This window comes from Ornithorhynchus anatinus, chromosome 1 (assembly GCF_004115215.2).
Source record: "Ornithorhynchus anatinus isolate Pmale09 chromosome 1, mOrnAna1.pri.v4, whole genome shotgun sequence".
Taxonomy (NCBI): Eukaryota; Metazoa; Chordata; class Mammalia; order Monotremata; family Ornithorhynchidae; genus Ornithorhynchus; species Ornithorhynchus anatinus.
The window spans coordinates 149,765,305-149,790,409 of NC_041728.1; the positions used below are offsets into that span (position 1 = coordinate 149,765,305).

The window sequence follows — 25,105 nt, forward strand, 5'->3', positions numbered from 1 at the left end:
GTACTTTCCAAGTGCTTAGTACAGTGCTCTGCACACAGTAAGTGCTCAATAAATACGATTGAATGAATGAAATAAAATATGATATAATACAAAATATTTATACATACTGTGAGGTAGGGTGAATATCATGAGTTTAAAGGGTATAGATTTAAGTGCATAGGCAATACAAAATTGAGAGGAAGTAGGAGACTATCCCTCATGACTAAGCCCTCATCATGGACAATCTTTTGGGAGAGATGTGTTTTTAACAAAGGCTTTGAAAGTAGGGAGTGGTGTGGTCTGCCCACTCTTGTGCAAGACTGTATATCACCAAAATGGTTTTGACAAACAAAAGGTAAAATCAATTGCTATAAGCTCTAAACCCTGGTCAGGGAATTGGATTTAGTCTTGGCTCAGCCACAGATGTAATGACTTGATGATCAACGGAATTTATGATGTGATCCATGAGAATACGTTGAAGGCAGGGTCTTCATTCTTTTGCTTTTGTCAGACACTTTTAAGTGCTTAGTACAGTTTGTTGTTCACAGTAGACCACTGACCAATCAATGAATGATTATTGGGAGAGTAAGAAATAGCCATTCAGTGGCTGTGAGTTCCCTCTCTGCTCTATCACAGCCTAGCTATCTTAAAATTATTCAGTTCCAGAGAGAGTGGTCATGTTTTCATTTTTGAAATCTTAAACAGGTGAAATCTCTCAAGATGACATGATGATAATAAAAATAATAAATATACTACTACCACTAATAATAACTGTGGTATCTGTGAAGCACTCCCTAGGTGCCAAGCATTTACTAAGCACTGGAGTAAATATAAAATAATCAGGTCTCACATTCATTCATTCATTCAATAGTATTTATTGAGTGCTTACAGTGTGCAGAGCACTGTACTAAGAATTTGGAATGTACAATTCGGCAATAGATAGAGACAATCCCTGCCCAATGATGGGCTAACAGACTAAACGGGAGAGACGACAGCAAAGCAAAACAGAAGGTTTGCAGTCTAAGTAGGAGGGAGAACAGGTATTGAATGCCTGTTTTGCCAATGACAAAACTGAGGCACAGAGAAGTTAAGTGACTTGACCAAAGTCACACAGCATGTACATGGTTGAGCTAGGATTAGAACCCAGGTTCCTCGAATCCCAGGGCCAAGTTATTTCCACTAGGCCATGCTGCTTCTCTGATAAAAAGGCACTCTTTAATGGCTAGGTCATCCACTCTTCCAAGCAGAAAGCAGCACCAGTGAAGGGGGAAGCAGGACTTTCCATTTAGCTCTGGAGGAAGGAACCCAGGCAGGACTTTCCCAGTGGGGTTTGGAAAGCTCTCCGTGCTGCCGCTGCAGGAGCTGCAACCCCAGCCATGCCCGGGTTACAATCCCTGTCCTCATTTCAGGAGCCATCCTAAACAGAGAGGAGGTAAGGGAAAAAGGGAAGCCGCTCTGTCTGGGCTCATACATGACCGGGGAGAGTCCTAGCTCTCACCCCAACCACAGAGGCCTCTCCATCCTCCTCTGCGGCTCCACTCCCAAGGAGGAGGGACAGAGCTGCTTCATGTTTTCCTCTGCCTCCTCCCATCACCACCGGCACTGTAGATGTGCCCGGGGGCAGGCTCCAGGCCAGCATCAAATTGCATCATATGACTGGAAGATGGGAGGAGGTGCCATGTTGGTCCATAGTTCAACCCCTTCACCTCGAGATTGGTAGACCTGACAAATCTGTAAACCAAAGAAATGCAAATCTCACCCCCACTATGGACCCAACTATTTAGCCACTCTATTTATACACCTGAAAACCATTAGGCTGCAGAAACTGAAGGGAGAATAGAAATTCACTTAGTCTCAACATTGCAGTATAGTTCTTTGTTGGGAGAGAAAATATTATCACCTACCACTTCAGGATATTGAGATGGTTAATAAGATAATGACTTGTGAAGTGCTTTAAGCCTACTGGAATGAAGGGTCTACATAAATGCAAGGTATTATTATTTCTAGCTGCCAGGTGACTGAACACAGGTGTTCAGTCTTCCTCCTGTTTCCTTACAGAACCAACATGAGACAAATTTCTTTTCTTTTACCTTATGAGAATGAACATTCCATTCACTCTTAACTTTTTCAGGTGTTTTTTTTTTTTCAGAAGATTGTTCACTTTTAGGGACAGCTAAGAGCTAGATTCCTTTGGTGTCCCCTCCCTCTGCACCCTCCTTCTTTCCCCTCCCCTCTCCTCCCATGGGCTTTCTTCCTCCTGCATTTGTTGTTGCTTTTACCAAGCTCTTTCGCTGGTGAAAAAAGGCAATCCCTGTAATTTAATGTCTCCCTGTCAGCTCTAAATGCTCATGGCTACATCTACTTCATTGCTCAGATATTTGTGACTGTTTTTCCTTTAATTAGAGGAAAATACCATCATTGCTAATTCTGTTCAGAGCTGGATTAACTTCCAAACATTAAGGAAAAGAAGAATGTGATTGCATAAAGCAAGTCTTTTCAGCCCCCAAATTGCAAGGAAGTGGCATGGAAAACTATTTCCCACCAATCGCCTTATCCTGGGAAATTGGTTGAGGCCAGTTCTGGTTGGTGCTTAGATAAGCTCCTCAAACAGGTTCTGAAAATTAAGGAAAAAAGGAAAATTATTAAAAATGGAGGAAAAAGGAGAAAGAAGCAGAGAGAAGCAAAGAGCATGTGAAAGATAGCCCGAAGGACAAGAAAAACCACCAATCCAAATTAGTAGGTTAGTTTAACCGGTAAGAATAATTTTTCTCAGTATTGTGCCCAGAGGTAAACCTGATGTTCTGAATTAAGGTAAGAACAGAGAGGGAAGTTTAAAATAGGTTCATGCTCTTCTCAAGGACAGCATCTGGTAAGAGAAAAGAGTGCCTGACTTGAGTGTGTCTGAAGAGTCCTGTCTTCTGGTCCAAAATCCCTTGAGTGCAGTTGCAATCTATTCTGAGGAGATGGAAACTCGGGACTGCCTAATATTGGATGTACAGTTAGCCACAGATATTTAGATGGGAAATGGAGTCAACTGAGCCCAAAATGGACTTCTTTACATACATATATCCCCTCTCAGGGTTGCACCTGGAGAGTTTCCAGTACTCTACCAGTCTCGGCTATGGGAGAGAAAGTCTAGCAGAGGCATACCCATTCCATTCATAGCTTGAGCAGTGGCTAGCAAATGGGAGTCAATTTGCTACAAATCAAAACTCACCTGTGCTGGACAACAGCGGTACGGGAGAGAGTCGAGGGTGGAGACTCAATTTACTGCGCTGAAAGAGGGAATGGTAAACCGTTTCCATATTTTTTAGCCAAGAAACTCTTTGGATACACTACCAGAATGATCGCAGATGGAGAGCGGGGCATTCTAATGTATCCCATGGTGTTGCTATGGGTGGAAGGCGACTTGACAGCATAAGACAGGACATACATATACAGACTCATGATGCTTTTAAAATAAGAATTAACATTGGCTAAAACATCTGATGATGGAATTACAATGTCTCTGTCCCAGAAGTCTACCAATTATGACATCATTCTTCTCTTCCTCTCACCGTCCATCCCAGTCAAATGCTAACCTTGCTGATTCTTCTTCCATAATAATTTCCAGATCTAGGCTTCCTCTATTCTCAACTACCATCCTAGTCCAAGCTCTAGTTCCTGTTTCCTTGCCTCTAAGATCTCCCCACTTCAGTCCGTGCTTCACATTGCTGAAGCATAAATCATCTTTGGCAGGATCTCTCGAGCACCGTATCTCAAAAATCAAAATGCTTTACCCAGCTCCCTCTTCCTGAAACAGAAATAATTTTCCACTGGTTTCAAGACTACATATTAGCTTTCTCCCTCTTACAGATTGACTTTCTTCACCTTCTGGCTTGCAATCCATCAATCATTCAATGGGCCCTTATTGAGCACTATCTGTGTGCAGAACACTGAATTAAGCCTTGATAAAGTACAACAGAGTCATTAATAATAATAATGGTATTTTTAAAGTACTTACTGGTGTGCCAACCACTATTCTAAGTGCTGGGATAGAAAGAAGGTAATCAGTTTGTCCCAAAAAGGGCTCACAGTTTTAATCCCCATTTTACAGATGAGGCAACTGAGGCACAGGGAAGTTAAGTGACTTGCCCAAAGTCACACAGCTAAGTGGCGGAGCTGTGATTAGAACCCACCAGCCTCTGACTCCCAAGCCCTTGCTTCTGCCACTAAGCCATGCTGCTTCTCACGATCCCAGGGCCACAAGGAGTTTACAGTATGCAGGGGGAGACAGACATTAAGACGCAGTGTGGCTTAGTGGCAAGAGCACGGGGCTTGAGATTCCAAAAGGTCATAGGTTCTAATCCCGACTCTGCCACTTGTCTGTTGTGGGACCTTGGGCAAGCCACTTTACTTCTCTGGGTTCAGTTCACTCATCTGTAAAAATGTAGATTAAGATTGTGAGCCCCAACGTGGGACAACCTGATTACCTTGTATCTACCCCAGCAATTAGAACAGTGCTTGGCACATAGTAAGTGCTTAACAGATACCATCATCATCATCATAATCATCATTAAAATAGATTAGGGATAGAGAGAAATAATAGACTATAAGAATATTTACATAATTACTGTGGGGCTTGGAGTGAATTCCAAAAGTATTTAAGGGGTACGCAGCAAAATTCATAGTCAGTGCATGGGCAAGGGTGGAAAGGAGAATAAAGGGCTTAGACTGGGAAGGGTCTCCTTGAAGAGATGGAGTGATTTTAGGGAGGGGAGGAATTTGAGGGTGGGGAAGAGTTATGGACTGTCAAATATGAAGGGAGAGCGAATTCCAGGGCGCCAAGAGAGAATGTGGGCAAGGAATCAGTGGTGAAACAGATGAAAATTGAGGGACCGCAAGTAGTAGGTATGAAAGAAACAAAGTGTGTGGGCTGGGTTGTAGTAGGAAATCAGTGAGATAAACTATGAGGGGGAAAGATGACTGGTGCCTTAAAGCCAATGGTAAGGAATTTCTTTTTTGAAGGGCATCCGGAGGTCCGGGAGGAGGGGGAGACAGGGTCCGAGCAGATTTTTTAGAAAATGATCCAGGCAACAGAGTGAACTATGGAATGAACAAGGGAAGAGACAGTATACAGGCAGGTCAATAAGAAGGCTGATGCAGTAGTCAAGGTGGGATATGATAAGTTTTATGGTATTTATTAAGTGCTTACTATGAGCTAGGCACTGAACTAAGTGCTGGGCTGATTACAGCAAATTGGTTTGGATGCAGTCCCTGTCCCACATGGGGGCGCACAGTCTCAATCCCCATTTTGCTAATGAAGTAACTTGGGTATTAGAGAATTGAAGTAAATAATAAATTAATGATGGTATTTGTTAAGTACTTATTAATGTGCCAAACAATGTTCTACAGCACAGGGAGAGATATGAGGAATCACATTGTCCCACATGGGGCTCACAGTCTTAATTCCCATTTTACAGATGAGGGAATTGAGGCCAGAGAAGTGAGTGACTTGCCCAAGGTACAGCACGCAGGCAAGTGCGGAGCTGGGATTAGAACCCAGGTCCTTCTGACTCCCAGGACCAGGCTCTATTCCACTAGGCCATGATAAGTGCTTGTATTATCACTGTAAGCTCCTAATGGTCCAGGGACATATTCTACCAATTCTATTGTATTTTAACTCACCCATGCCATTAGGTAAACGGCTCTGCCATAGTAAGTACTCAAAGAAAAAAACATTATTGATTGATGTTTGTAGTAGTATTTTGACTGGGGAGAAAGGTAGATTTTAGAGATGTGAAGGTTAGAACTCCCAGAATTTGGTGAACAGACTGAATATGTGGATTGAATAGGAGCTATGAATCAGGGTAATGCTAGAGTTACAGGCTCATTCATTCATTCATTCAATCATATTTATTGAGCAGCTTACTGTGGTGCAGAGCAGTGTACTAAGCTCTAATGAGATAGGGGATGAATGGTGCTGGGATCTACAGTGATGGGGAAAATTATCGGGATGATGGGGTTTGGGTGGGAGAATGAGGGAATTCTGTTCTGGATGGTTGTTAGACAGGTGTCAAAGGGCTCTCCAAGCAGAGATGTCCTGAAGGCAGGTGGAAATGCTAGACTGCAGAGAAGAAGAAGATTAGGGTTGGAGAGAGAGATCTTGGAATCACCATATAAAAGATGTAAGTATTTTATTTAAATTTTTGGTCTTTGTAATAATTTACTATGAGCTAAGCACTATACATAAAGGTTGGGGTAGATACAATGATAAATCAGGTTGGACACAGTCCTGTCCACATATGGTTCACAGTTTTAAATCTTCATTTTACAAATTAAGTAACTGAGGCACAGAGAAGTTAAGTGACTTACCCAAGGTCACAAAGCAGATGTAGTGGATCTGAGAATAGAACCCAGGTCCTCTGACAAGGTGTAAGAGACTCTTGGACAATGTGACCCAGTGTTTTGGGAGATCAGAATATGGGGGGTTTTCATTATTAAGAAAGTTTTTTTATATTTACTGGAAGGTTAGGAATTCACAGTTATTTAGGGGGAGTGCAGTGGGTGGGCTTGGTCCAATTAAAAAGGGCAAAGGAAGAATGGTGGTAAAATCATCTGAAATAAAGGAAGTTAATGTGCTTGTATTTGAGAAATATATCCACTGAGTGGTATTTAAATTGAGCACTTATAAAGTGCAGAGCACTGTAGTCAGCCACTGGGGGAATACAATACAGTTGGCAGACATAATCCCTGCCCTCAAGAATCTTACAATATAACGCAGTATGGAAATGTAAGACTTTTTGTGGTTTTTGTGAAACACATTTTATTGGATTGTTTTGTATAGGCAATCTGTACTAGAGTGCTATAAAAAGACTCACCGAAGTTTTGCTCATTATAATTCCTATCCAGTCTATCCAGATTCTGCTTCCTGACCATCCTGGCATCTACCCTCTTTGACTATTTTAATACCTGTCTGCTATCGTGCCTTAATCTCCTCACCTGGGAACTGGGCTGGACTTTCCTTTTTGGCCCAGATCTCTGATCGGGCTAGACTTTCTGTTTGCCCTTGCCAGGGGTTTAAACAAACACTCCCAACTGCACAAATGCTCATCTATTTTGGGTTTGAGTTTATCCAATTGAGATGAAAATAAGTTTTGACACAATCCCTCTGAAGAAAGACCTCTGCTTTTGGACAACTCTGTGTAGGCAGAGAAGTCATTTCCCTCCTCCACGATGTCAACAGAAGGTAGGCCTCACCGTCATTTTGTTTCATTGACTTTTCGGTATTCTATCAGCTGCTAGCGGGTAAAAGAATAGGACTGGGAAGTCCTGTGGAGAAGCGCTGACAAACAACCTGGACAAGGAGGTTTTGTTGATGATAAGGTCACCATTGTGGGTTCTGAGGCACAATAAATGATTCATGCCTCTTGAGAAAATCATATAAAGACTTCCCCATAAGATGTTTATTTTGGGTACCAAATGGTTAGTTTTTCTTCTGTGTAGATTGCAGGGAAAAGAGTTTTACCTCCTTAATAATGATAATAATTACAGTATTTGTTTAAGCAGTTTACAAGACAATCAGGTGGAGCCAATCCCTGTCCCGCGTGGGGATCTCAGTCTAAGGGGAAAGGAGAACAGTAAGTTTTATTCCCCATTTTACAGATGAAGAAATTGAGAAACAGAGATGTTGAAAGTCATTTTGCCTGAAGTTGCCTCGAAGGAAAGAATGGCCTAGTGAAAAAAGCACAGGCCTTGGAGTCAGAGGGCCTGGGTTCTAATTCTGGCTCTGCCAATTGTTTGTTGTTTGACCTCTAGCAAGTCACTTAACTTGTGACTTTGCTACCTTTGCTACCTCATCTGTAAAATGGAGAATAATAATAATAATAATGATTATTTGTTAAGCCGCTTTTATGTGGCCAAGCATTGTTCTATAAAGCACTGCTGTGAGCCTATGTGGGACAGGGACTTATGTCCAACCTGATAATCTTGTGTCTAACCGAGGGCTTAGTACAGTACCTGGCACATAGAGAGCACTTCATAAATACCTTTTAAAGAAAAACCTCTCCAATCCTGTGCTCTTTCCCATGTGGTGGTGTCAGTGGTTAATTTTATACTGTGTATGTTTGAAGGATAAATTGCTTTTACTCCTACAATATATCTTAAAAAAACACTTTCTCCTTGCAGATTTATGGATCACAGTCTAGATCCCAGGTCTCACAAAGAGAAAGTTAACACAGGTCCCATCAGAGAGAGAAGCATCGTCTTCTGATACAGTTCTGTCTGTGAGCTCACTTTCTACAATAGTCTCTGTTACTATCTCTGGTTTTATTATAGTTTTATGTGTTCTCTTTGTCCTTTTATCTTTCTCTATCTCTAACCTCTCGTCCTCTGTTTCTCTCTTCTCATTCCCTCTTGTTGTCTCTCATTTCCCCTCTTTCTCTGTCTGTCTGTTTTTTTCTCTCCCTGGCTCGTTCTTGTTCCCCATACAACAGTCTTGATGATTGCCTGAAGGATTTTTTTTTAATTAAAAGAAAATAGCTATAAACACTGTTGCATGGATCATTTTTCAAAAAAAAAGCTCAGTCCATGTCTCCCCATTCCTTAAGAACCTCCAGTGGTTGGCCATAGAGAGACAGTGTGGCTTAGTGGAAAGAGCACAGGCTTGGGAATCAGAGGTCTTGGGTTCTAAACCCAGCTCTGCCACTTGTCAATTATGTGACTTTGAGCAAGTCACTTAACTTCTCTATGCCTCAGTTACCCCATCTGTAAAATGGGGATTAAGACTGTGGGCCCCACTTGGAACAACCAGATAAACTTGTATCTCCCCCAGAGCTTAGAGAAGCAGTATGGCTCAGTGGAAAGAGCCCAGGCTTGGGAGTCAGAGGTCATGGGTTCAAATCCCAGATCTGTCACTTGTCAGCTGTGTGACTGTGGGCAAGTTACTTCACTTCTCTGTGCCTCAGTTACCTCATCTGTAAAATGGGAATGAAGACAGTGAGCCTCACGTGAGACAACCTAATTACCCTGTATCTACCCCAGCACTTAGAACAGTGCTCTGCACATAGTAAGCGCTTAATAAATACCAACATTATTAGCTTAGAACAGTGCTTGGCACATAGTGAGAACTTAACAAATACCCTCATCATTATTATTATCCACCACTGCTTCAACAGAAACTCCTTACCATTGGCTTTGAAGCATTCAATCAGCTCACCCCTTCCTTCCTCACCTGACTGGTATCCTACTACAGCCCAGCACACTTTGCTCCTCTCTTATCACTTTGTTCACTGTGCCCCACTCTTGTCTATCTCACTGCCAATCCCTTTCCCACATCCTCCTCCTGGACTAAAACTCCTTTGCCCTCCATATATGCCAGATCAGTACTCTCCCCACCTTCAAAGCATTTTTATGGTCACATTTCTTCCAAGATGCTGTCCCCGATTAGGGCCTCTTTTTGTCAGCTTCCTCTCCTTTCTGCGTTGCCTTTGCACTTGGATCTATGAGCTCTGTGCATTTGATATTTGCCTCACCCTCAATCCCAAAACATTAGTATATATCTATAAAGTATATATTATAAATGATTTCTTAAATTAATGTCTGCCTTCCCCACTAGACTGTAAACTTGTTGTGGGCAGGGAATATATCTGTCAACTCCATTATATGGTACTCTCCCAAGTGCTTAGTACAGTGCTCTGCACACAGTAAGCACTCAATAAATACCACAGATTGACTGATTGTCTCCCCAGATGGGGTTTCTTACTCTGAGAGGATTGATGCAGTATGGGAATAGAGCAACTTGCCAGTGACTTCTTTGGGATTCTGTGATGATTAGGCACTGATTCTGATAGGATGTACCTGCTCCAGCTCTTAAACACGGGGCAAAACACATAATAAGAGCTCAGTGAGTAAACATTATTATTATTCATATTATTTTCTTACATGTGTTTGGAGGATATCTTTAAATCTATCCCTAAGGTGATGAGGGCGATGGCTGAATTAATCAATTCCTGGTCCTTGCAGTGATGAGGGCGATGGCTGAATTAATCAATTCCTGGTCCTTGCAAGGCAGAACTGCCAAGCCCAGCAGTTTTGGCACTATGGCTCCCACCCTTCTCTAACTTGTTCAGGTGCGGGTATATGGCTGGTCAGACAGAGGCTCTGGTTTTCATTCAGAGAGGTGCAATTACAGCAGGCCTCCACTCTCCCTATCCTCAAAGCCCTCCTAAAGGAGATCTTCCTAAATTAATTTCTCACTGACTCACCCCATTTCTACTCCTACTATCGCTTCAGCGCCTGCACATTTATCTATGTGCTTTTGTTCTCATCCCCTGACTCACCGATAAATCAATCAGTCAGTGGTATTTTTGGAGCACTGACTGTGTACAAAGTCCTGTTCTAAGTGTTTGGAAAAATACAATATAGTTGCTATACACAAGCCCTGTCCACATGGAGCTTACAGTGTAGTGGAGAAGACAGGCATTAAAATAAATTACAGAAAGTTGAAATAATAGAGTATAGGAATATTTACATAAAAACTGTGGGACTGGGATGAGTATCAGAATGCTTTAGGGGTAAACACAGCAAAGTATATAGGTGACAGAGAGGAAGGGTGAAAAGGAGAGGTGATGGCTTAGTCAAAGAAGGCCTTTTAGAGGTGATGTGATTTTAGGAGGGTTTTATAGGTAAGAAGAGAAGTGGACTGTCATATATGAAAGGGGAATGAGTTCCAGGCCCAAGGGAGGATGTGGACAAGTGCTCAGCAATGAAATACAATGGAACAGAACTCCTTATCTTACCACCAAAACTCTGTCCTCCCCTTGTCTTTGCTATCACTGTTGACAATACACCACTATCCTCCCTATTTCACAAGCCTGAACCTCGGTGTGGTCCTTATCGCATCTCTCTTATTCAACTCATACATTCAATCTGTCACCAAATCCTTTCAGTTCAACTGCCACGACATCACTAAAATCCCCCATGTCCTCTCCAACCAAACTGTTCTCATGGCAATCCTGGCATCTATCCCCATCCTCCTTGATTACGGCACTAAACTTCTTAATGACTTCTCTTCTTCCTGTGTCTCTCCACTTAAGTCCTCACATCACCTACTCCATGGGTCATTTTTCTACAAAACCATTCCGTCCATGTTTCCTCACTCCTCAAGAACCTCTAATGGTTGCCCATCCACCGCCTTGTCAAACAGAAACTACTTTTACCATAGGCTTTAAAGCATTCAATAACCCTTCCTCCTTCTACCTTATCTCTCTGATTTCCTATTACAACCCAGTCTGCACATTCCTCTAATGTCAACCTAGTCACTGTGCCTCGATCTCGTCTGTGTCACCACCAACCCCTTGCCCAACATCCTGCCTTTGGCCTGGAGCACCTCCCCTCTTCATATCTGACAGACGATCACTCTCCCCACCTTTAAAGCTTTATTAAAAGCACATCTCCAACTAGAGACCTTCCCCAATTAAGCCCAAATTTCCTATTCATTCATTCATTCATTCATATTTATTGAGCACTTACTGTGTGCAGAGCACTGTCTCCCACTCCCTTCAGCATCACTCTTGAACTTGGATTTATGCCCTTTATTCACCCCCCCTCAGCCTCACAGACCTTATGTACATATCTGTAATTCATGTATTTATATCAGTGTCTGTCTCCCCCTCTAGATTGTAAGCTCTTTGTGGGCAGGGAACATGTCTACCAACTCTGTTATATTGGAGTCTCCCAAGTGCTTAGTACAGTGCTTTGCACATCAAAAGTGCTCGATATAAATGATCGCTAGATTGATTGTGATAGATAAGTAGATGATAGAAGAGGTCCCCCACTAATCACTTAGGTACTCACCCTTCCCCTGCCCACCATATAGCAGTTAACTGCAGATTTTTCAACTCTTTAAACTCTGCAGCTTCAGTCTAAATAATTCATTTTAGGGTCTGTCTCCACTGCTCAACTATAAACTCTCCTTGAGGGCAGGAATCATGCCTACTAATAAAACTGTACTTTTCCAAGTGCTTGGCTTAGTGGTCTGCACTAGTAAGCACTCCATGACTCCTGTTGATGGAAACTGGTCAGAAAGCCCTCTGCCTGGGAGAACTAGGTGGGAGAGAAAGGAAGGTGATTATGTTGTGCAGTTAGGAACAATTAGCCAAAGTGTCATATCCTAGGAGCAACCTAGAAAGCTCTATTTTTCTTTGTTTTTTTTTGGGGGGGATATTTATTAAGTGCTTTCTCTGTGCCACACTCTATACTTAAGCACTGGGGTTGATAGAAACTAATCAGATTGGACACAGTCATGTCCCATATGGGCCTCACCGTCTTAACAGGTTTTACAGATGAGATAACTGAGGTACAGAGAAGGCAAGTGACTTGCCCAAAGTCACAGAGCAGATAAGTGGTAGAGCTGGAATTAGAACCCAGGTCCTTCTTACTCTCAAGTCTGTGCTCTATCCACGAGTCCTTGCTTTTCCTTGTGGGCAGGGATGCCATTTAACAACTCTGTTATATTGTACCTTCCCAAGCACTTAATACAGTGTTCTGTCCATTGTAAGTGCTCATAAATGCTACTGATTGGTTGATTAATATAGAGGGCAATCATCACCAAGACTTTCAGAGAAGCAGCGTGGCTTAGGGGAAAGAGCACAGGCTTGGGATTCAGAGTTCGTGGGTTCCAATCCTGACTCCGCCACTTGTCTGCTGAGTGACCTTGGGCAAGTCACTTAACTTCTCTGTGCTTCAGTTACCTCATCTGTAAAATGGGGATTAAGACTGTGAGCCCCACATGGGGCAACCATATTACCTTGTATATATCCCAGCACTTAGAACAGTGCTTGGCACAGAGTAAGCGCTTAACAAATACCATCATCATTATTATTACTAAGTCTTGGTACTGCAGAGTGATATTATCAATGAAATAAATTACCTAGAGCTTGGATACATCCAAAATATTTTTTTTTCAAAAGAGGGAGACTATGTTGGCAACTAATTGATGACTGATCAAAGAGAAAGGATGTTCCTTCGTTATTTCTGCAACTATCCACAGAAAATAGAATTAATTTATGATCTGTAGTGAAAGGCTAGAGCTCCCTCTGGTGTGTACTACAGGAAAAAGTATATAATGATGACTACCAGTCCTTCAGTGACAGGGAGCAAATTCTTCGATATGGTCAAACGTTCAAAAAGTGGACAGGCATGTTACCAATTTCTGTTGTTATTTACAATTTTCTTTTGATCACCCTATTTTTCTCGGTTTCAATAATGTATTATTAAGAAAGAGAGAAAGAGAGGGAGGGAAGGAGAATGATGGGGGAACAGATGAGTTCAGAACATTGGCTTTTTGGGGCTGTAATAAGTTCAATCAATCAATTAATCAATCAGTCAGTGGTTTTTTATTGAGCATATATACTGTGTGCAGAAAACTATGCTAAGTACAATGCAATAGCTTTGATAGACACATTCCCTGTCCATAAGGATCTTATAGTTGACTGATGATGACTGTGAAGTTACCATATAGAAAACTTTAATATACCTTTTTCATTTAACTGAACCCTAATCATTCTTTTATGGGACTATTCATGGCTCATTTTTTTAAATCTACCTGATGATAAGTTCCAGTTAAAATGTACTCTTAACTGGTTGATTTTTCTATTATTTTTCTGTTAAATTTTGGAAACAGTAGACTTGCATGCCTTTTATGTCTTCACAGAAATTCACCCAAGAATGTAATATCACTGGACACTCTTATAAATCCATGAATTTCTGTAATTTTTTTAAAAAAAGAATCATTAATGATACAGGAAGCTTGGGTAGAAATTTAAATAGTTATGCAGTTGCATTTTCTCTCTGTTTTTTATAATAATAATCTTGGTATTTGTTAAGTGCTTACTATGTGCCGAGCACTGTTCTAAGCACTGGGGTAGATACAGGGTAATCAGGTTGTCCCACGTGAGGCTCACAGTTAATCCCCATTTTACAGATGAGGTAACTGAGGCACAAAGTTAAGTGACTTGCCTACAGTCAGCTGACAAATGGCAGAGCTGACTCGAACTCAGGACCTCTGACTCCCAAGCCTAGGCTCTTTTCCACTGAGCCACGCTGCTTTTCCCACTAAGTTAATAAACTGCTCTTAAGTTTGGTTTCAACTTCATGTAGACCTAACTCAAGGAGGTCAGTCCATCTTACAAACTTTTTCATATTCATCTTAAAAATTTTCCTTGAGGATTTCTTTCTTTTATCCCAAATGATAGTAGAGAAACTAAGATTCAGAAATTACGTGAGTTATTTATAATCCTATTAAATGATCCTTAAAATTGTTTCTAAACTGGACAGTGGCATTAGAAGATGGTTTCAGATCTTCCAGGAAACTCTTTAACTCACTGACAAATGCAGAAAAGAATTATGCCCGTGCTCTGCACACAACTCTGTTTAAATGCTCTAGCACTGTACTATATTAATTTTGTAAACAAAAAACCCCACCACTACTTCACATAATTATAAAGACATTAAGTTCTTATGAAGTTCAAAGTGCTAGGGTAGATATGGTTGACTTTGTTCCTGGGTTTGTTTGTTTTTTTTTTTACTGCTTTGCTTATTCCTAGTTAATCCCTTATTTTTATGTTTGCTTTTTATTCCTATGTATCCTACCTTGCATTTGTCCTATTAAGTTGCATCCTGTGCTGCGGCTCATTCGTTTTACAGGTATTAAGTCCCTGAATTATAATCTTGTCTTCCAAAGTATCAGAGACCCAGATTCTGACCCAGAGTGGCATCAAAGTTTTAAGAGCCACAGGCGTTAAGCGTTTCCATTTTTATTCCATTGGGTCAGATTTAATTATCTCAATTTTTATGGATAGGGAAACTGAGGTCTAAGATCACACATGGCCATGCCTTGATTGGGAAGGCAATCTTTATGCCAGGCAAAATTCACGGATGGTCAAGCTACCTCTAGCAGGGATTGTTCAGTGCAGAAATGATTAATCTTTTGAAGCCATATCCCTCCTTGTCCCATTTCAAGGATGTTCAGAGAAGCCTGTCTACAGCACATCCAATTTACTGATAGAGCATTTCAGAATTCCTACTCTCCAGCTTTTGAATTGTCTTAATAACCCAAAACTTTCCTGGGTGGCTTCTGAGGGCTTCGGGAATCCAAGCATCTTGGAGTTAGTTGCGAGTACTGGTAAAAAACACATGATGGATTCTGCAGAACCTTTTCAAAATCCTCTTGTCCAGGTGTGAGGGAGGAAAAGACCTGGAAGCAAGGATAAAGCAAGGTCTAGGAGCCAGAGAACCTGATTCTAATTCTGGCTCACACTTGTCTGCTATTTTACCTTGGTCAAGTCACTTAGCTTTCTGTGCCCCAGTTTCCTCAGTTGTAAAACCTTTCTCTCTCACTTGAATGTAAGCCTCATGAGAGACAAGGACTGTGTCCACCTGATTAACCTGAATCTACTCTAGTGTTTAGAAGAATGCTGGGCACATATTGAGTGCCTAACAAATACCATTTTTTTTTAAAAAACAAACTGTTATTCTATTCCCTTTTTACTATACTCTTTCTTCTAAAGATGATAACACAATTTCATCTTAGAAATTCCTGCAGGATGGAAAGGAAGGAGACCATTTTTGTGGTTACTCTTCTTAGAACACCAGGTAAAATGTAATGTATTTGGGAATTACACAATAAAATTCTTTTGGCATATCTCTGAACAAACTCAGGAACTTTTAAATGGTATTCTATTAAGCATCCTGATGTAGGAAGTCTTTTACTTCATTCTCATTTATTCCTATTAACTCTAAGTCCTTTTGAACAATGTTTAAACTCATTAATGAAACTATTTGAGAATGATGTGATTAAAGCCAGGCAAAGGCAATAACTGTTTTATCTTCATCCCAAACACACTTCATTATGTTGGAATAGTTAACTTGCCAAAGTGGAATAATAACTTGGAACAGTGAAATGGATGGCTTTTGTACAAATGTTAATGGAAGTTTGCCACGAATTTTGTTATGAAATGTGATAAATGCTCACATTTAATTGCCAGTTCCCACAAAGATCTACCCACAAGAAGTGATACTCTGTTCAAAATCAATCAATAATTTTGAGGTCTTAAATATATAGAACACTGAACTAAAATTCTTGGGTGAGGTAGTGGATGAGATCCCTGCTTTCATGGATCTTACAATGTAGCAAGGAAATCAATAGCTACACTAATTTAATAAGGGCCTTAAAAACCTGACGAAGTTTCTTTTTAAAAGTATGAAACGATTAACACACTATCACAGTTAAAAAAACCCACCCAAAACAAAACCATAATTTCAGCAGACAGTTTCTTCCAATTCCCTCTATCTCTCATGGTTTATACTCTTAGGATTTTTATCGCTCAACCATTGGTTAAGAAACAGATATCAGCAGCACGCTCAAGGACTGGGAAGGGGTTTAAGAATCACATTGAGAATGTCTGACATTGTCCTTTTGCATATCATAAAGAGAAGAAGCCTTGGAAATTACATATGATATTCATAGCCTTAGAATAATACCTAGACATTCCCAGAATTTTCAGTTTGTCCTGAAACTCAATCAATCGATGACATTTATTGAGTGCTTACAGTGTGTAGAGCACTGTACTAAGTGTTTGGAGAATAGACTAAAATGAGTAGATGTGATACCTGCCCACAAAGAGTTTATGATCTAGAATGGGAGGGAGGCATTTTGAATTATAGGAAGTGGAAGCAACCAATTATATATTTTTTTCTGTCCCATTCCTATAATTTAGATATACATCTTTCTATATGTATATATGCTGTGGGGGGTGGGGTGACTATCAAAGTGCTTAGGGAATACCAACTCAAGTGCAGAGGTGATACAAGAGAGAGGGAATATAGGATGGAGAGATGAATGATTTAGTCAGGAAGGCTTCCTGGCAGATGTATAACTTTAGTAGGGCTTCAGAGATGGGGAGATTGGTGGTCTGTAAATTAGAAGAGGAGAGGGAGTTCCAGACAAGAGGGAGGGAGGGAGCAACTGGTGGTTGGGAAGAGAGAAGAGGTTGAGACACAGTGGATAGGTTGGTGTGATTGAGGCACAGTGAATAGAAATGAAGTGTTCAGGCTGGGTTGTAGTAGGAGAGACTGAGGCTGAGGATAGAATGTCCACATCATAAAAGAAATAATAATGATGGTATTTGTTAAGCACTTACTATGTCCCAAGCACTGTTCTAAGCGCTGAAAGATACTTGTCTGATACTTTCCCCATCTCAGAGTCAAGTAGGAAGTATTTACCAGGTCTAGTCTATTTTCAATCTGTAATAATGATAATAAAGATGACGATAAGAATAATAATAATAATTGTCATCCACATACTTTGTGTCAATCACTGTGCTAAATCCTGGGGCAAAGGTAGATGCAATACAGTTGAATCAGAAACAGTCTCTGCCACACATGGGGCTCACAGTCTAAGAGGGAGGGAAAACACACAATTGAATTGAATTTTATAGTTGAGGAAACTGGGGCACAGAGAAGTTAATTGATTTTTCCAAGGTTATTCAGCATTTAAGTGGGAGAAATGGGATTAGAACCCAGATCTCTTGACTCCCAATCTTGTAGTCTTTCCTCTTGGCCATGCTCACGGTCTCTCCTATGTACCCAGAGTTGAAGGAATCATTGAACAGTAAGACAGAACTGTGGAGAACTTGCCTGTCTACTTGTTTTATTCTGTTGTCTGTCTCCCCCTTCTAGACTGTAAGCCCGTTGTTGGGTAGGGATTGCCCTCTATCTGCTGCCGAATTGTACTTTCCAAGTGCTTAGTACAGTGCTCTGCACACAATAAGCGCTCAATAAATATGATTGAATGAATGAATGAACTCTTCAGGCTAAGAACATCAAAGAAAGGCTTGAATCAATAATTCAGAAGTTGCTACAAGATTGTGTGCAAGAAGCACCTTTGCAAGCACTTTGGAGATGACTACAAAGTACTTTTCAAAATTAATATACTACTTTGGTTTAACAATCAGCCTGAGGTGTTGTTGCCGACTATAGCTGAAGAGTCCTATGTTTTGTCTTATGCCGTTGAGTCATTTCAGAGACATAGCGACACCATGGACACACCTCCCCCAGAACACCCCACTCTCCATCTGCAATCATTCTGGTAATGTGTCCATAGGGCTTTCTTGGTAAAAATACGGAAGTGGTTTACCATTGCTGCCTTCAGCTCAGTAAACTCGAGTCTCCATCCTTGACTCTCTCCCATGCCGCTGCTGCCCAGCACAGGTGAGTTTTGATTTGTAGCAGATGGCCTTCCACTCGCTAGCTGCTGCCCAAGCTAGTGAATGGAATGGGCATGCCTCTGCCTGATTCTCCCTCCCATAGCCAAAACTGGTAGAGGCCTGGAAACTCTCCAGGTACCACCCTGAGAGAGGGGCAAGTCCTGTACACAGCCAATAATCTCCAGTAGGTGAATGATAACATGAAATTCTGCTATCAGTCAATCAATGGTATTTATTGAGCACTTAATGGGTGCAGATCACTGTACTAAGTGCCTGGGAGAGTACAATATAGTAGATATGTTCCCTACCCACAATGAGCTCTCAGTCTAAAGCGATTTCTTTATTTAGTAATGAAGTCGACAAAGAGTAGAAAATTGAATCGTAAAATCCAGCATGTCTCCTAAGGGACAACAAAAATAATAATAATAATAATGCTGGTATTTGTTAAGCTTACTATGTGCCAAGCACTGTTCTAAGTGCTGGGGTAGATACAAGGTAATTGTCCCATGTATGGCTCACAGTCTTCATTCCCATTTTACAGATGAGGGAACTGAGGCACAGAGAAGTTGAGTGACTTGCCCAGGGTCACACAGTTGACAAGTGGTGGAGCTCAAATTAGAACCCATGATCCCTGACTCCCAAGCCTGGGCTCTTGCCACTGAGCTACGCTGCTCCAAAAAAATGCCCATGGAACATCAAGTTTTGGAAGCAACAGTTGGAAGAACCCAGGCTTGGGAGTCAGAAGACCTGGATTCAATTCCCAACTCGAATTGTACTTTCCAGGTGCTTAGTACAGTGTTCTGCACACACTAAGCACTCAATAAATATGAATGAGTGAATGAATGAACTCTGCCAATTGCCTGTTGTGTGACCTTGAACAAGTCACTTCACTTCTTGGGGGCCTCTGTACTGTCATCTGTAAAATGGGAATTCGATCTTGTTTTTCTTCCTAGTGAGCCCCAACTGGGAGAGGGATTGTGTCCTATGGACAAACTTGAATCTATCCCATTGTGCTTGGTGTTTAGTAAGGCCTTATATTGTACTCTCCTAAGGGCTTAGTACAGCTCTCTGCACACAGTAAGCGTTCAATAAATACAAGTGACTTAGTTCCACAGTTATTATAATTATTATTAATGATAATTGAGGTATTTATTAAGTGTTTACTATATACCAGGCACTCTATTATGCACTGGGGTATGTACAAGCAAATAAGGTTGGACCCAGTCGCTGTTCCCCACGGTGCTCACAGTCTTAATCCTCATTTTACAGATGAGGTAAATGAGGCCCAGAAAAGTGAAGCAACTTGTCCAAGGACATACAGCATAAAAGTGTTGAAGGCAGGATTAGAACCCAGGTCCTTCTGACTCCCAGGCCCATATTCTATCCACTAGGTCAAGCTGCTCTATTCACCAGACCAAACTGAAGGTCTGTGAGTAATTATAGTGTCAGACCAGCTGAAAACTAGTCAGTCCAATATAAAACCATATAATGGGCATCCTGTGAATTGTAGTAGCTCTGCCTTGGCCCTTTGACATTAAATTTGGGGGTTTTGGGAGCATTTTTCTTACTGTCTCTATGCTTTTGTGATTAACAAATATGTCTATCTCTAGGCCTTTTATTTATTTCTTTGGGAGGTTAGGAGGAAAGTCACTTTTCCAGTTGGGAATAACATTTTGGTATTGATATAACTGCTGCTATTTGTATTATCATTTGTCACATTAGAGAACAATCAATATCATTTCATTAGTCAAATGTGCTAAGATCTAATTTTAAAGAAGGAAACAAGGTTCTTTATGTTTGACCTCTTCCCTTGGTAAATGTAGATCCATTTCTTTTTTCTGTCAATTACCAGAACATACTTTAGTGATTAACAGCCCTGTGTTAATACAAAGTTGTTAATCAGATGAAATACATTCATTTTAGATGTATTTCAGGTTTAGAAGTAATATGGGGAAATATAGGATTCTTGCTGAGATGACATAATTTCCCACTAGTTTGAAATATGCTATCTTTAAAAAAAAGCTATTTTCAAATTTATCATATCAGAAGGTTATTATTTGAAAATTTGCAAAGTGACTTGCTGAACATTATTAAGGAACATTTCTAAGGTCTTAAGGATTCTGCCTTCTTATATATTTGACCTTTTATATATGAAAATTTGGGAGGAGGAAAAAATATCTTAGCTTAGGATTTTATAGATTTAATAAAAATTTTATAGAGATGTTATAAAGTCATACTGATGAATGAACTGTATCTAAATAAATCAAAGGAGATTATGTTATACATAAACATACAACCTCTGTTTTGGGGAGATAATGCTATCTATCATCAAAAAGAAAGTATAATAACTTCTGAGTCATTTCAGCTGCAAAAGTAAAACTAACGAACAAAGAGAAGACAAGGATACTTCCGGAACTTTCTGAAAAGATAGTTCATGCTTTATGCAAGGTAAATTAAATTCCAATCATTTATTAAAGTTTGAATTTCCTTTTACCCTTAGTCCAAAGACACCTTCCTGATCCAATTGTCAAAACTGAGTATCCTTCTCCTTGGTAGCAGATGACAGTTTATTGAAAGTCAAAGTAAATTCAATACAGACAGATATATGTAATAAATTGGGGTGAGATTAATGTCACTTTTAATTTTGTAAATGCCTAATGCATGGGATCCTGAATGTACCCAAGTCTTTATCCTATGGAGTCATCCTTACTAAATCGATACCATCACAGAGGACAAACCTAGGACAAACCCCTATATAACGTATTGGAAAGGTTCATTTATTTTAAGCAGAAGTCTACAGTACTTGTCTAGCTGAACAGTACTAACATGTTATTACTGTTCAGGAAAAATTTTACTTATTTTCTTAGTTTTCAAAGAAAGGATATTCTCTCATTGGGCAAATGTTCCAGTGTTTTATTCTCAGCCTGGTACAATCCAACTCCAATCAATCCAACAATCAATTAATCACTAATCCTAATCCTATTTGGCATTGCTGACTTTCTTGCAGTCAATTTTTGACCCACTGATGTCCTGACTGTGCTGGCTCTTCACTGGAAGGAATTTGAAATACCATTTTTGCAGGTCTGCAAGAAGTATTTGTGAGATTTCTGCATGATCTTGGGAAAGTCACTTAACTTCTTTGTACCTCAATTTCCTCATCTGGAAAAAGGGGATTCAAAACCTCGTCTCCCTCCTTTAGACTGTGACCCCATGTGGGATGGGGACTATGTGCACCATGATTATTTTCTATCTACCCCAGTGCTCAGTACAGTGCATGGCACAGAGTAAGCCCTTAACAAATACCATAATTATATAGGGTAGAGAGATGAGCTATTAGTCACAGAAGACCTACGGGATGAGGTGGGATCTCAAAAAGTTAATAATAATAATGATGATATAATAATAATGATGGATTCGTTGAGGACTAATTACTGCTTTCTACCTGTAATTAATTTTAGTTTCCTTCCTCCCACAGCTAGACTGGAAGTTCCTTGAGGGCAGGGTTTATGTCTCCATATTCTATTATACTCTCTCAAATGTTTTGGATAATGAATGAAGTTGAATTGATGGGTTTAGAACCAACTGACAGGCACAACTCCAGTCAATCTGTCTGTATATGACATAGAATATGGGGTAAGGACATCCTGGCTGCCAATGCGCACCCAATCAACTGCACTGAACCAACTACGTTCATTCATTCAGTAGTATTTATTGAGCGCTTACTATGTGCAGAGCACTGTACTAAGCACTTGGAATGTACAAATAGGTAGCAGATAGACACAGTCCTTGCCCTTTGATGGGCTTACAGTCTAATCGGGGGAGACAGACAGACAAGAACAATGGCAATAAATAAAATCAAGGGGGAGAACATCTCATTAAAACAATAGCAAATAAATAGAATCAAGGTGATGTACATCTCATTAACAAAATGAATAGGGTAATGAAGATAGATACAGTTGAGCAGACGAGTACAGTGCTGAGGGGATGGGATGGGAGAGGGGGAGGAGAAGAGGGAAAGGGGGGAGCAGAAGGTTTAGCTGCGAAGAAGTGAAGGAGGGGTAGAGGGAGCAGAGGGAAAAGGGGAGCTCAGTCTGGGAAGGTTTCATGGAGGAGGTGAGCTTCAAGTAGGGTTTTGAAGAGGGGAAGAGAATTAGTTTGGCAGAGGTGAGGAGGGAGGGCATTCCAGGACTGCGGGAGGACGTGGCCCAGGGCTCGATGGTGGGATAGGCGAGAACGGGGGACGGTGAGGAGGTGGGCAGCAGAGGAGCGGAGCGTGTTGGGTGGGCAGTGGAAAGAGAGAAGGGAGGAGAGGTAGGAGGGGGCAAGGTGATGGAGAGCCTTGAAGTCTAGAGTGAGAAGTTTTTGTTTCGTGTGGAGGTTGATAGGCCACCACTGGAAGTTTTTAAGAAGGGGAGTGACATGCCCAGAGCGTTTCTGCAGGAAGATGGGCTGGGCAGCGGAGTGAAGAATAGACTGGAGCGGGGAGAGACAGGAGGAAGGTAGATCAGAGAGCAGACTGACACAGTAATCTAGCCGGGATATTATGAGAGCCTGTAGCAGTAAGATAGCTGTTTGGGTGGAGAGGAAAGGGTGGATCTTGGTGATATTATAAAGGTGTGACCGGCAGGTTTTGGTAACGGATTGGATGTGTGGTGTAAATGAGAGAGCCGAGTCAAAGATGACACCGAGGTTGCGGGCCTGAGAGACCGGAAGGATGGTCGTATCATCCACGGTGTCAGGAAGTCAGGGAGAGGACAGGGCTTGGGAGGGAAGATGAGGAGCTGTTTTGGTCAAGTTTTAGGTGGTGGGCAAACATCCAGGTAGAGATGTCTTGGAGGCAGGAGGAGATACGAGCCTGAAGGGAGAGGGAGAGGACAGAGGCAGAGATGTAGATCTGTGTGTCATCTGCATAGAGATGATAGTTGAAGCCGTGAGAGCAGATGAGTTCACCGAGGGAGTGAGTGTAAATGGAGAACAGAAGAGGGCCAAGAACTGACCCTTGAGGAACTCCAACAGTTAGAGGATGGGAGGGGGAGGAGGAGCCTGCGAAGGAGACTGAGAATGACCGGCCAGAGAGATAAGAGGAGAACCAGGAGAGGATGGAGTCCGTGAAGCCAAGGTGAGATAAGATGTGGAGGAGAAGGGGATGGTCGACAGCGTCAAAGGCAGCTGAGAGGTCAAGGAGGATTAGAATAGAGTAGGAGCCAATTAACTGCTTCAAATCAACTGCACCAAATCAAATAGTGGCTTGAATGCCTGGTATTTTAGAAGGGGAAGGATCCACAGCACTGATAATCCCCGACTAACTTTCAAAATGCACAAAAGAGAAATATCTGGATTGGGAGCTTTTTTGGCTTGTGAAGTTCAAGCTATATGTGGACAATGGGTTAGCAGTGCAATATTGAGATGCACAGTTAATATTCAGGACCATGGAACTGGCCTGTAGTATGAGTTTATTAGAGGGATGGATTTGAGGTATTCACTAGCTTCACTGCAATCCTATTACACAGTAGGCACTTCAATCAGTCAGTGAGTGGAATTTACTAATTCCACTCACTGGAAATATTAACCTATTGAGTGTGAAGTACTGTAATGAGCTCACTGTAAATATTAACCTATTGAGTGTGAAGTACTGTAATGAGCTATTGGAAGTGTATGGCAGAACCAGGACACTCTAAAGGCCTCTGGGTAAGGGCCTCGTTCTTGCCTCAATCTCATTAGAACTCTTTCACAGATTTCTTTGTATTTTAAATTCTGACTGAGACAGGGTAAATCAAGCCAAACAATATGCACCTACTACTTCAGTCAAAATGGGAAAGGGCCAGGTTTTGTCCAACCCTTTGAGGTCCTGGTAAAACTATTCTGAACTGGGGTTGAGGAGGTCTGTGCTATTGGGCCAGTGGCTTTTAAGGCCTCAGACTAGTCTGTGCTAACCAGGAGTGGAAAATCCTAATTTGATAAGGGAGCCACTGGGTCTCCTAGGTAGTTGGTCATGGTTTCTGGTTAGGTTTTCATGGTCTTATGTGTTCTTGGCTTTCTTTATTATATGGTAACCTTAAGCATAGGGATCAAGATTCTTTTCTTCTGCATATTCTTTAAGTGCCTAGTACAAATTTAAACTCCTTACCACAGGTTTTAAAGCACTCCATCACGTTGCCCCTTCCTATCTGATTTGCTGCTTTCTTACAACAACCTATCAAGCTCACATCACTCCTCTAATGCCAACATGCTCAATGTAGGTCATTCTAATCTATTTTGCCAAGGACTCCTCACCCACATCCTGTCTCTGGCCTGGAGGACCTTCCCTCCAAGATGATCAGTCTCCCCGCATTCAAACCCTTCTATGAAGTGCGTCTCCTCTGAGAGGCCTTCCCCAACTAAGCCTGAATTTCCCTTCATCCACTTCCTTCTGTGTCGCCTTTGCACTTGGATTTATAACCACTGAACTTATGTACATATCTGTAATTTTTGTTATTTTAATGTCTGTGTCTCCCTCTACACTCTAAGCTCGCTGTGGGCAAGAAGCGTGATAAATTGTATTCTCCCAAGCACTTAGAACAGTGCTCTGCACACAGTAAGTACTCCATAAATATGACTGATTGATATAGCATTTGCACCAAAATAATGTTTAGAAAATACTGGGCAAATTGGACCTTGTTCCTGTCTTATGTTGTCGGATCGTGTTTGAACCATAGTGATACCATGGACACCTCTCTCCCAGAATGCCCCACCTTCATCTGCAGTCATTCTGGTAGTGTATCCAAAAAGGTTTCTGTAAAATTACAGAAGCGGTTTACCACTGCCTCCTTCCACACAGTAAACCTGAGTCTCCATCCTTGACTATTTCTCATGTTGCTGCTGCCCAGCACAGGTGAGTTTTG

General features: G+C 41.3%; 2 non-coding genes across 2 annotated transcripts; one reads left to right on the plus strand and one right to left on the minus strand.

Annotated features, from left to right (window-relative positions):
* Positions 1-3,048: 3,048 nt before the first annotated feature.
* On the plus strand, positions 3,049-3,186 carry LOC114815841. Its single transcript, XR_003763647.1, has one exon. It is a non-coding gene; the product is annotated as a small nucleolar RNA SNORA7 (small nucleolar RNA).
* Positions 3,187-18,238: 15,052 nt separating this feature from the next.
* Positions 18,239-18,377, minus strand: LOC114816578. Its single transcript, XR_003764369.1, has one exon. It is a non-coding gene; the product is annotated as a small nucleolar RNA SNORA7 (small nucleolar RNA).
* Between the last annotated feature and the right edge of the window lie 6,728 nt (positions 18,378-25,105).